The following is a 12,594-nucleotide window of genomic DNA, read 5'->3' on the forward strand; positions in this document are numbered from 1 at the left end:
ACGTTATGCGTGCCACTTTCATTGTGGCCAACTACGATTCGATACAGAATGCACGAAACCTGAAAGACACACTCACTGATACATAGAGACTAGTGTTTGTCTGCGGAATAATGGGAGTGCAAGGGTCTGTGACGTTGATATGACTGTATGTAGCACTACTAGTTACAGGGGGGGTGGGCGTAGCTCAGATGGTAGAGCGCTCGCTTAGCGTGCGAGAGGTACTGGGATCGATACCCAGCGCCTCCAGAATTTTTAACACACCTACATGCGCACCTTGCCATGCAAGTGGAATAATTCCCAACCGGCAGAGGTGTGTAGGCAGATACAAGCGAACGACTAGCATCCACAATTGCGCCGATTCACGTAAATCCCACTGCACGTTCCCATTCTTTGCGTGCAGTCGGCTGCTACTGGTGTTGCTGGTTGTGACTGCTGATAACAGATGCCGTAGCAATCAATTCATGGAGTGAGTTGTATGTTTTGCGATAGTCTGTCTCTGACAAGGAAGCACAGGTGATATAGGTGCGAACACAGAAAGCTTGCAGCCCCTCGCTACCTGCAGACACAGAGCAGCCACACTAGAAGAGCATCCTAAGCCGTAGGCGAAATGTGCTCATTCGCTTTTGCGCGACGTCGAACTATAAATAAGGCTGTCACTAGCGTGAGCGTCGTGTAAAGTCGGAAAAGTCATCTGCATGGGTGACTGCCAAGTTTGGGGAGCGTTTCGTAGTACGGTCAGTGCAAAGGGGACGCGGAAACTTATTGTGTCCCAGTGTTTTGCAGTTGGACGACAAGAGTTTTACGCAGTAGCAAAGAGCGAGGCACTGAGTTGGCATGAACAATGGAGAGCACAATGGGGCTCGAGATGTGCTTGTTACCTCAGGTGCTGTGTGATTGTCGACAAGGAGTGAAATGGACCAATTTGTGACCGCCCTTTCAATTTAAGACGTTCAAAACAGACGGAATTTGCATTCGTAATACCAGAGCATCGAAACTACTTGGAACTCTTGTGTATATGAACGTGTCCGCGCCTTTGTATTCTGGTATCTTCGCCGCTACAAACCAACCAACCATCGTGTCCGTGCACATCAGAGTCGCAAAGAATGGAGAATAGCCAGGCTTGGTCGTGTGTGTAGCTGTAGCTCAGTTGGCAGATCGTTCGCTTAGCGTGTGAACGGTCTCGGGTTCAAGCCCCGGCTCCACCCTGTTTTGTAGTCAGTGCATGGTAAGTGTTGGTCGCGGCGAACATAAACGCACGCAAGAAGTTGCAAAACCAGCGTCACAGACTGATATGATGTATACTGTCATAAGGAGAGCAAGATGTAAGTGTGGGGACCGGCTGTTATCGTGGTGTCATCGAGTGCAGATCTGTCTTAGGTATCACAGCTTAACGTCATTGAAGTCTAGAGGTGGACAACACGTTCGTCTTACTCAGAGCGGTGTCTGACCTCTATTTTCGACGTTATGTGTGCCACTTTCATTGTGGCCAACTACGATTCGATACAGAATGCACGAAACCTGAAAGACACCCTCACTGATACATAGAGAGTAGTGCTTGTCTGCGGAATAATGGGAGTGCAAGGGTCTGTGACGTTGATATGACTGTATGTAGCACTACTAGTTACCGGGGGGGTGGGCGTAGCTCAGATGGTAGAGCGCTCGCTTAGCGTGCGAGAGGTACTGGGATCGATACCCAGCGCCTCCAGAATTTTTAACACACCTACATGCGCACCTTGCCATGCAAGTGGAATAATTCCCAACCGGCAGAGGTGTGTAGCCAGATACAAGCGAACGACTAGCATCCACAATTGCGCCGATTCACGTAAATCCCACTGCACGTTCCCATTCTTTGCGTGCAGTCGGCTGCTACTGGTGTTGCTGGTTGTGACTGCTGATAACAGATGCCGTAGCAATCAAACATGGAGTGAGTTGTATGTTTTGCGATAGTCTGTCTCTGACAAGGAAGCACAGGTGATATAGGTGCGAACAAAGGAAGCTTGCAGCCCCTCGCTACCTGCAGACACAGAGCAGCCACACTAGAAGAGCGGCCTAAGCCGTAGGCGAAATGTGCTCATTCGCTTTGGCGCGACGTCGAACTATAAATAAGGCTGTCACTAGCGTGAGCGTTGCGTGAGCGTAGTGTAAAGTCGGAAAAGTCATCTGCATGGGTGATTGCCAAGTTTGGGGAGCGTTTCGTAGTACGATCAGTGCAAAGGGGACGCGGAAACTTATTGTGTCCCAGTGTTTTGCAGTTGGACGACAAGAGTTTTACGCAGTAGCAAAGAGCGAGGCACTGAGTTGGCATGAACAATGGAGAGCACAATGGGGCTCGAGATGTGCTTGTTACCTCAGGTGTTGTGTGATTGTCGACAAGGAGTGAAATGGACCCATTTGTGACCGCCCTTTCAATTTAAGACGTTCAAAACAGACGCAATTTGCATTCGTAATACCAGTGCATCGAAACTACTTGGAACTCTTGTGTATATGAACGTGTCCGCGCCTTTGTATTCTGGTACCTTCGTCGCTACAAACCAACCAACCATCGTGTCCGTGCACATCAGAGTCGCAAAGAATGGAGAATAGCCAGGCTTGGTCGTGTGTGTAGCTGTAGCTCAGTTGGCAGTTCGTTCGCTTAGCGTGTGAACGGTCTCGGGTTCAAGCCCGGGCTTCTCCATGTTTTGTGGTCAGTGCATGGTAAGTGTTGGTCGCGGCGAACATAAACGCACGCAAGAAGTTGCAAAACCAGCGTCACAGACTGATATGATGTATACTGTCATAAGGAGAGCAAGATGTAAGTGTGGGTACCGGCTGTTATCGTGGTGTCATCGAGTGCAGATCTGTCTTAGGTATCACGGCTTAACGTCATTGAAGTCTAGAGGTGGACAACACGTTCGTCTTACTCAGAGCGGTGTCTGAACTCTATTTTCGACGTTATGCGTGCCACTTTCATTGTGGCCAACTACGATTCGATACAGAATGCACGAAACCTGAAAGACACCCTCACTGATACATAGAGAGTAGTGTTTGTCTGCGGAATAATGGGAGTGCAAGGGTCTGTGACGTTGATATGACTGTATGTAGCACTACTAGTTATCGGAGGGGTGGGCGTAGCTCAGATGGTAGAGCGCTCGCTTAGCGTGCGAGTGGTACTGGGATCGATACCCAGCGCCTCCAGAATTTTTAACACACCTACATGCGCACCTTGCCATGCAAGTGGAATAATTCCCAACCGGCAGAGGTGTGTAGACAGATACAAGCGAACGATTAGCATCCACAATTGCGCCGATTTCACGTAAATCCCACTGCACATTCCTATTCTTTGCGTGCAGTCGTCTGCTACTGGTGTTGCTGGTTGTGACTGCTGATAACAGATGCCGTAGCAATCAATTCATGGAGTGAGTTGTATGTTTTGCGATAGTCTGTCTCTGACAAGGAAGCACAGGTGATATAGGTGCGAACACAGGAAGCTTGCAGCCCCTCGCTACCTGCAGACACAGAGCACCCACACTAGAAGAGCGGCCTAAGCTGTAGGCGAAATGTGCTCATTCGCTTTGGCGCGACGTCGAACTGTAAATAAGGCTGTCTCTAGCGTGAGCGTCGTGTAAAGTCGGGAAAGTCATCTGCATGGGTGACTGCCAAGTTTGGGGAGCGTTTCGTAGTACGATCAGTGCAAAGGGGACGCGGAAACTTATTGTGTCCCAGTGTTTTGCAGTTGGACGACAAGAGTTTTACGCAGTAGCAAAGAGCGAGGCACTGAGTTGGCATGAACAATGGAGAGCACAATGGGGCTCGAGATGTGCTTGTTACCTCAGGTGCTGTGTGATTGTCGACAAGGAGTGAAATGGACCAATTTGTGACCGCCCTTTCAATTTAAGACGTTCAAAACAGATGGAATTTGCATTCGTAATACCAGAGCATCGAAACTACTTGGAACTCTTGTGTATATGAACGTGTCCGCGCCTTTGTATTCTGGTACCTTCGCTGCTACAAACCAACCAACCATCGTGTCCGTGCACATCAGAGTCGCAAAGAATGGAGAATAGCCAGGCTTGGTCGTGTGTGTAGCTGTAGCTCAGTTGGCAGATCGTTCGCTTAGCGTGTGAACGGTCTCGGGTTCAAGCCCTGGCTCCTCCATGTTTTGTGGTCAGTGCATGGTAAGTGTTGGTCGCAGCGAACATAAACGCATGCAAGAAGTTGCAAAACCAGCGTCACAGACTGATATGATGTTTACTGTCATAAGGAGAGCAAGGTGTAAGTGTGGGGACCGGCTGTTATCGTGGTGTCATCGAGTGCAGATCTGTCTTAGGTATCACGGCTTAACGTCATTGAAGTCTAGAGGTGGACAACACGTTCGTCTTACTCAGAGCGGTGTCTGAACTCTATTTTCGACGTTATGCGTGCCACTTTCATTGTGGCCAACTACGATTCGATACAGAATGCACGAAACCTGAAAGACACCCTCACTGATACATAGAGAGTAGTGTTTGTCTGCGGAATAATGGGAGTGCAAGGGTCTGTGACGTTGATATGACTGTATGTAGCACTACTAGTTACCGGGGGGTGGGCGTAGCTCAGATGGTAGAGCGCTCGCTTAGCGTGCGAGAGGTACTGGGATCGATACCCAGCGCCTCCAGAATTTTTAACACACCTACATGCGCACCTTGCCATGCAAGTGGAATAATTCCCAACCGGCAGAGGTGTGTAGGCAGATACAAGCGAACGACTAGCATCCACAATTGCGCCGATTCACGTAAATCCCACTGCACGTTCCCATTCTTTGCGTGCAGTCGGCTGCTACTGGTGTTGCTGGTTGTGACTGCTGATAACAGATGCCGTAGCAATCAATACATGGAGTGAGTTGTATGTTTTGCGATAGTCTGTCTCTGACAAGGAAGCACAGGTGATATAGGTGCGAACACAGGAAGCTTGCAGCCCCTCGCTACCTGCAGACACAGAGCAGCCACACTAGAAGAGCGGCCTAAGCCGTAGGCGAAATGTGCTCATTCGCTTTGGCGCGACGTCGAACTATAAATAAGGCTGTCTCTAGCGTGAGCGTCGTGTAAAGTCGGGAAAGTCATCTGCATGGGTGACTGCCAAGTTTGGGGAGCGTTTCGTAGTACGATCAGTGCAAAGGGGACGCGGAAACTTATTGTGTCCCAGTGTTTTGCAGTTGGACGACAAGAGTTTTACGCAGTAGCAAAGAGCGAGGCACTAAGCTGGCATGAACAATGGAGAGCACAATGGGGCTCGAGATGTGCTTGTTACCTCAGGTGCTGTGTGATTGTCGACAAGGAGTGAAATGGACCAATTTGTTTCAATTTAAGACGTTCAAAACAGACGGAATTTGCATTCTTAATACCAGAGCATCGAAACTACTTGGAACTCTTGTGTATATGAACGTGTCCGCGCCTTTGTATTCTGGTACCTTCGCCGCTACAAACCAACCAACCATCGTGTCCGTGCACATCAGAGTCGCAAAGAATGGAGAATAGCCAGGCTTGGTCGTGTGTGTAGCTGTAGCTCAGTTGGCAGATCGTTCGCTTAGCGTGTGAACGGTCTCGGTTTCAAGCCCCGGCTCCTCCATGTTTTGTGGTCAGTGCATGGTAAGTGTGGGTCGCAGCGAACATAAACGCACGCAAGAAGTTGCAAAACCAGCGTCACAGACTGATATGATCTATACTGTCATAAGGAGAGCAAGATGTAAGTGTGGGGACCGGCTGTTATCGTGGTGTCATCGAGTGCAGATCTGTCTTAGGTATCACGGCTTAACGTCATTGAAGTCTAGAGGTGGACAACACGTTCGTCTTACTCAGAGCGGTGTCTGAACTCTATTTTCGACGTTATGCGTGCCACTTTCATTGTGGCCAACTACGGTTCGATACAGAATGCACGAAACCTGAAAGACACCCTCACTGATACATAGAGAGTAGTGTTTGTCTGCGGAATAATGGGAGTGCAAGGGTCTGTGACGTTGATATGACTGTATGTAGCACTACTAGTTATCGGGGGGGGTGGGCGTAGCTCAGATGGTAGAGCGCTCGCTTAGCGTGCGAGTGGTACTGGGATCGATATCCAGCGCCTCCAGAATTTTTAACACACCTACATGCGCACCTTGCCATGCAAGTGGAATAATTCCCAACCGGCAGAGGTGTGTAGGCAGGTACAAGCGAACGATTAGCATCCACTATTGCGCCGATTTCACGTAAATCCCACTGCACGTTCCCATTCTTTGCGTGCAGTCGGCTGCTACTGGTGTTGCTGGTTGTGACTGCTGATAACAGATGCCGTAGCAATCAATTCATGGAGTGAGTTGTATGTTTAGCGATAGTCTGTCTCTGACAAGGAAGCACAGGTGATATAGGTGCGAACACAGGAAGCTTGCAGCCCCTCGCTGCCTGCAGACACAGAGCAGCCACACTAGAAGAGCGGCATAAGCCGTAGGCGAAATGTGCTCATTCGCTTTGGCGCGACGTCGAACTATAAATAAGGCTGTCACTAGCGTGAGCGTCGTGTAAAGTCGGAAAAGTCATCTGCATGGGTGATTGCCAAGTTTGGGGAGCGTTTCGTAGTACGATCAGTGCAAAGGGGACGCGGAAACTTATTGTGTCCCAGTGTTTTGCAGTTGGACGACAAGAGTTTTACGCAGTAGCAAAGAGCGAGGCACTGAGTTGGCATGAACAATGGAGAGCACAATGAGGCTCGAGATGTGCTTGTTACCTCAGGTGTTGTGTGATTGTCGACAAGGAGTGAAATGGACCAATTTGTGACCGCCCTTTCAATTTAAGACGTTCAAAACAGACGGAATTAGCATTCGTAATACCAGAGCATCGAAACTACTTGGAACTCTTGTGTATATGAACGTGTCCGCGCCTTTGTATTCTGGTACCTTCGTCGCTACAAACCAACCAACCATCGTGTCCGTGCACATCAGAGTCGCAAAGAATGGAGAATAGCCAGGCTTGGTCGTGTGTGTAGCTGTAGCTCAGTTGGCAGATCGTTCGCTTAGCGTGTGAACGGTCTCGGGTTCAAGCCCCGGCTTCTCCATGTTTTGTGGTCAGTGCATGGTAAGTGTTGGTCGCGGCGAACATAAACGCACGCAAGAGGATGCAAAACCAGCGTCACAGACTGATATGATGTATACTGTCATAAGGAGAGCAAGATGTAAGTGTGGGGACCGGCTGTTATCGTGGTGTCATCGAGTGCAGATCTGTCTTAGGTATCACGGCTTAACGTCATTGAAGTCTAGAGGTGGACAACACGTTCGTCTTACTCAGAGCGGTGTCTGAACTCTATTTTCGACGTTATGCGTGCCACTTTCATTGTGGCCAACTACGATTCGATACAGAATGCACGAAACCTGAAAGACACCCTCACTGATACATAGAGAGTAGTGTTTGTCTGCGGAATAATGGGAGTGCAAGGGTCTGTGACGTTGATATGACTGTATGTAGCACTACTAGTTATCGGGGGGGTGGGCGTAGCTCAGATGGTACAGCGCTCGCTTAGCGTGCGAGAGGTACTGGGATCGATATCCAGCGCCTCCAGAATTTTTAACACACCTACATGCGCACCTTGCCATGCAAGTGGAATAATTCCCAACCGGCAGAGGTGTGTAGGCAGATACAAGCGAACGATTAGCATCCACTATTGCGCCGATTTCACGTAAATCCCACTGCACGTTCCCATTCTTTGCGTGCAGTCGGCTGCTACTGGTGTTGCTGGTTGTGACTGCTGATAACAGATGCCGTAGCAATCAATTCATGGAGTGATTTGTATGTTTAGCGATAGTCTGTCTCTGACAAGGAAGCATAGGTGATATAGGTGCGAACACAGGAAGCTTGCAGCCCCTCGCTACCTGCAGACACAGAGCAGCCACACTAGAAGAGCGGCCTAAGCCGTAGGCGAAATGTGCTCATTCGCTTTGGCGCGACGTCGAACTATAAATAAGGCTGTCACTAGCGTGAGCGTCGTGTAAAGTCGGAAAAGTCATCTGCATGGGTGATTGCCAAGTTTGGGGAGCGTTTCGTAGTACGATCAGTGCAAAGGGGACGCGGAAACTTATTGTGTCCCAGTGTTTTGCAGTTGGACGACAAGAGTTTTACGCAGTAGCAAAGAGCGAGGCACTGAGTTGGCATGAACAATGGAGACCACAATGGGGCTCGAGATGTGCTTGTTACCTCAGGTGTTGTGTGATTGTCGACAAGGAGTGAAATGGACCAATTTGTGACCGCCCTTTCAATTTAAGACGTTCAAAACAGACGGAATTTGCATTCGTAATACCAGAGCATCGAAACTACTTGGAACTCTTGTGTATATGAACGTGTCCGCGCCTTTGTATTCTGGTACCTTCGTCGCTACAAACCAACCAACCATCGTGTCCGTGCACATCAGAGTCGCAAAGAATGGAGAATAGCCAGGCTTGGTCGTGTGTGTAGCTGCAGCTCAGTTGGCAGATCGTTCGCTTAGCGTGTGAACGGTCTCGGGTTCAAGCCCCGGCTTCTCCATATTTTGTGGTCAGTGCATGGTAAGTGTTGGTCGCGGCGAACATAAACGCACGCAAGAAGTTGCAAAACCAACGTCACAGACTGATATGATGTATACTGTCATAAGGAGAGCAATATGTAAGTGTGGGGACCGGCTGTTATCGTGGTGTCATCGAGTGCAGATCTGTCTTAGGTATCACGGCTTAACGTCATTGAAGTCTAGAGGTGGACAACACGTTCGTCTTACTCAGAGCGGTGTCTGAACTCTATTTTCGACGTTATGCGTGCCACTTTCATTGTGGCCAACTACGATTCGATACAGAATGCACGAAACCTGAAAGACACCCTCACTGATACATAGAGAGTAGTGTTTGTCTGCGGAATAATGGGAGTGCAAGGGTCTGTGACGTTGATATGACTGTATGTAGCACTACTAGTTATCGGGGGGGTGGGCGTAGCTCAGATGGTAGAGCGCTCGCTTAGCGTGCGAGGGGTACTGGGATCGATACCCAGCGCCTCCAGAATTTTTAACACACCTACATGCGCACTTTGCCATGCAAGTGGAATAATTCCCAACCGGCAGAGGTGTGTAGGCAGATACAAGCGAACGATTAGCATCCACTATTGCGCCGATTTGACGTAAATCCCACTGCACGTTCCCATTCTTTGCGACCAGTCGGCTGCTACTGGTGTTGCTGGTTGTGACTGCTGATAACAGATGCCGTAGCAATCAATTCATGGAGTGAGTTGTATGTTTTGCGATAGTCTGTCTCTGACAAGGAAGCACAGGTGATATAGGTGCGAACACAGGAGGCTTGCAGCCCCTCGCTGCCTGCAGACACAGAGCAGCCACACTAGAAGAGCGGCCTAAGCCGTACGCGAAATGTGCTCATTCGCTTTGGCGCGACGTCGAACTATAAATAAGGCTGTCACTAGCGTGAGCGTTGCGTGAGCGTCGTGTAAAGTCGGAAAAGTCATCTGCATGGGTGATTGCCAAGTTTGGGGAGCGTTTCGTAGTACGATCAGTGCATAGGGGACGCGGAAACTTATTGTGTCCCAGTGTTTTGCAGTTGGACGACAAGAGTTTTACGCAGTAGCAAAGAGCGAGGCACTGAGTTGGCATGAACAATGGAGAGCACAATGGGGCTCGAGATGTGCTTGTTACCTCAGGTGTTGTGTGATTGTCGACAAGGAGTGAAATGGACCAATTTGTGACCGCCCTTTCAATTTAAGACGTTCAAAACAGACGGAATTTGCATTCGTAATACCAGAGCATCGAAACTACTTGGAACTCTTGTGTATATGAACGTGTCCGCGCCTTTGTATTCTGGTACCTTCGTCGCTACAAACCAACCAACCATCGTGTCCGTGCACATCAGAGTCGCAAAGAATGGAGAAAGCCAGGCTTGGTCGTGTGTGTAGCTGTAGCTCAGTTGGCAGATCGTTCGCTTAGCGTGTGAACGGTCTCGAGTTCAAGCCCCGGCTTCTCCATGTTTTGTGGTCAGTGCATGGTAAGTGTTGGTCGCGGCGAACATAAACGCACGCAAGAGGTTGCAAAACCAGCGTCACAGACTGATATGATGTATACTGTCATAAGGAGAGCAAGATGTAAGTGTGGGGACCGGCTGTTATCGTGGTGTCATCGAGTGCAGATCTGTCTTAGGTATCACGGCTTAACGTCATTGAAGTCTAGAGGTGGACAACACGTTCGTCTTACTCAGAGCGGTGTCTGAACTCTATTTTCGACGTTATGCGTGCCACTTTCATTGTGGCCAACTACGATTCGATACAGAATGCACGAAACCTGAAAGACACCCTCACTGATACATAGAGAGTAGTGTTTGTCTGCGGAATAATGGGAGTGCAAGGGTCTGTGATGTTGATATGACTGTATGTAGCACTACTAGTTATCGGGGGTGTGGGCGTAGCTCAGATGGTAGAGCGCTCGCTTAGCGTGCGAGAGGTACTGGGATCGATACCCAGCGCCTCCAGAATTTTTAACACACCTACATGCGCACTTTGCCATGCAAGTGGAATAATTCCCAACCGGCAGAGGTGTGTAGGCAGATACAAGCGAACGATTAGCATCCACAATTGCGCCGATTTGACGTAAATCCCACTGCACGTTCCCATTCTTTGCGTGCAGTCGGCTGCTACTGGTGTTGCTGGTTGTGACTGCTGATAACAGATGCCGTAGCAATCAATTCATGGAGTGAGTTGTATGTTTAGCGATAATCTGTCTCTGACAATGAAGCACAGGTGATATAGGTGCGAACACAGGAGGCTTGCAGCCCCTTGCTGCCTGCAGACACAGAGCAGCCACACTAGAAGAGCGGCCTAAGCCGTACGCGAAATGTGCTCATTCGCTTTGGCGCGACGTCGAACTATAAATAAGGCTGTCACTAGCGTGAGCGTCGTGTAAAGTCGGAAAAGTCATCTGCATGGGTGATTGCCAAGTTTGGGGAGCGTTTCGTAGTACGATCAGTGCAAAGGGGACGCGGAAACTTATTGTGTCCCAGTGTTTTGCAGTTGGACGACAAGAGTTTTACGCAGTAGCAAAGAGCGAGGCACTGAGTTGGCATGAACAATGGAGAGCACAATGGGGCTCGAGATGTGCTTGTTACCTCAGGTGTTGTGTGATTGTCGACAAGGAGTGAAATGGACCAATTTGTGACCGCCCTTTCAATTTAAGACGTTCAAAACAGACGGAATTTGCATTCGTAATACCAGAGCATCGAAACTACTTGGAACTCTTGTGTATATGAACGTGTCCGCGCCTTTGTATTCTGGTACCTTCGTCGCTACAAACCAACCAACCATCGTGTCCATGCACATCAGAGTCGCAAAGAATGGAGAATAGCCAGGCTTGGTCGTGTGTGTAGCTGTAGCTCAGTTGGCAGATCGTTCGCTTAGCGTGTGAACGGTCTCGGGTTCAAGCCCCGGCTTCTCCATGTTTTGTGGTCAGTGCATGGTAAGTGTTGGTCGCGGCGAACATAAACGCACGCAAGAGGTTGCAAAACCAGCGTCACAGACTGATATGATGTATACTGTCATAAGGAGAGCAAGATGTAAGTGTGGGGACCGGCTGTTATCGTGGTGTCATCGAGTGCAGATCTGTCTTAGGTATCACGGCTTAACGTCATTGAAGTCTAGAGGTGGACAACACGTTCGTCTTACTCAGAGCGGTGTCTGAACTCTATTTTCGACGTTATGCGTGCCACTTTCATTGTGGCCAACTACGATTCGATACAGAATGCACGAAACCTGAAAGACACCCTCACTGATACATAGAGAGTAGTGATTGTCTGCGGAATAATGGGAGTGCAAGGGTCTGTGACGTTGATATGACTGTATGTAGCACTACTAGTTATCGGGGGTGTGGGCGTAGCTCAGATGGTAGAGCGCTCGCTTAGCGTGCGAGAGGTACTGGGATCGATACCCAGCGCCTCCAGAATTTTTAACACACCTACATGCGCACTTTGCCATGCAAGTGGAATAATTCCCAACCGGCAGAGGTGTGTAGGCAGATACAAGCGAACGATTAGCATCCACAATTGCGCCGATTTGACGTAAATCCCACTGCACGTTCCCATTCTTTGCGTGCAGTCGGCTGCTACTGGTGTTGCTGGTTGTGACTGCTGATAACAGATGCCGTAGCAATCAATTCATGGAGTGAGTTGTATGTTTAGCGATAGTCTGTCTCTGACAAGGAAGCACAGGTGATATAGGTGCGAACACAGGAGGCTTGCAGCCCCTCGCTGCCTGCAGACACAGAGCAGCCACACTAGAAGAGCGGCCTAAGCCGTACGCGAAATGTGCTCATTCGCTTTGGCGCGACGTCGAACTATAAATAAGGCTGTCACTAGCGTGAGCGTTGCGTGAGCGTCGTGTAAAGTCGGAAAAGTCATCTGCATGGGTGATTGCCAAGTTTGGGGAGCGTTTCGTAGTACGATCAGTGCAAAGGGGACGCGGAAACTTATTGTGTCCCAGTGTTTTGCAGTTGGACGACAAGAGTTTTACGCAGTAGCAAAGAGCGAGGCACTGAGTTGGCATGAACAATGGAGAGCACAATGGGGCTCGAGATGTGCTTGTTACCTCAGGTGTTGTGTGA

At 49.4% G+C, this 12,594-nt stretch overlaps 7 non-coding genes across 7 annotated transcripts; all 7 read left to right on the forward strand.

Annotated features, from left to right (window-relative positions):
* The first annotated feature begins 172 nt into the window (after window positions 1–172).
* Window positions 173–246, forward strand: Trnaa-agc (transfer RNA alanine (anticodon AGC)). Its single transcript has one exon. It is a non-coding gene; the product is annotated as a tRNA-Ala (tRNA).
* Window positions 247–1,631: 1,385 nt separating this feature from the next.
* Window positions 1,632–1,705, forward strand: Trnaa-agc (transfer RNA alanine (anticodon AGC)). Its single transcript has one exon. It is a non-coding gene; the product is annotated as a tRNA-Ala (tRNA).
* A 1,395-nt stretch (window positions 1,706–3,100) lies between these two features.
* On the forward strand, window positions 3,101–3,174 carry Trnaa-agc (transfer RNA alanine (anticodon AGC)). The gene has a single exon. It is a non-coding gene; the product is annotated as a tRNA-Ala (tRNA).
* A 1,385-nt stretch (window positions 3,175–4,559) lies between these two features.
* Window positions 4,560–4,633, forward strand: Trnaa-agc (transfer RNA alanine (anticodon AGC)). The gene has a single exon. It is a non-coding gene; the product is annotated as a tRNA-Ala (tRNA).
* A 4,297-nt stretch (window positions 4,634–8,930) lies between these two features.
* Window positions 8,931–9,004, forward strand: Trnaa-agc (transfer RNA alanine (anticodon AGC)). The gene has a single exon. It is a non-coding gene; the product is annotated as a tRNA-Ala (tRNA).
* Window positions 9,005–10,401: 1,397 nt separating this feature from the next.
* On the forward strand, window positions 10,402–10,474 carry Trnaa-agc (transfer RNA alanine (anticodon AGC)). The gene has a single exon. It is a non-coding gene; the product is annotated as a tRNA-Ala (tRNA).
* A 1,387-nt stretch (window positions 10,475–11,861) lies between these two features.
* On the forward strand, window positions 11,862–11,934 carry Trnaa-agc (transfer RNA alanine (anticodon AGC)). Its single transcript has one exon. It is a non-coding gene; the product is annotated as a tRNA-Ala (tRNA).
* Window positions 11,935–12,594: the final 660 nt, after the last annotated feature.

This window comes from Schistocerca gregaria, chromosome 3, assembly GCF_023897955.1.
Source record: "Schistocerca gregaria isolate iqSchGreg1 chromosome 3, iqSchGreg1.2, whole genome shotgun sequence".
NCBI lineage: Eukaryota > Metazoa > Arthropoda > Insecta > Orthoptera > Acrididae > Schistocerca > Schistocerca gregaria.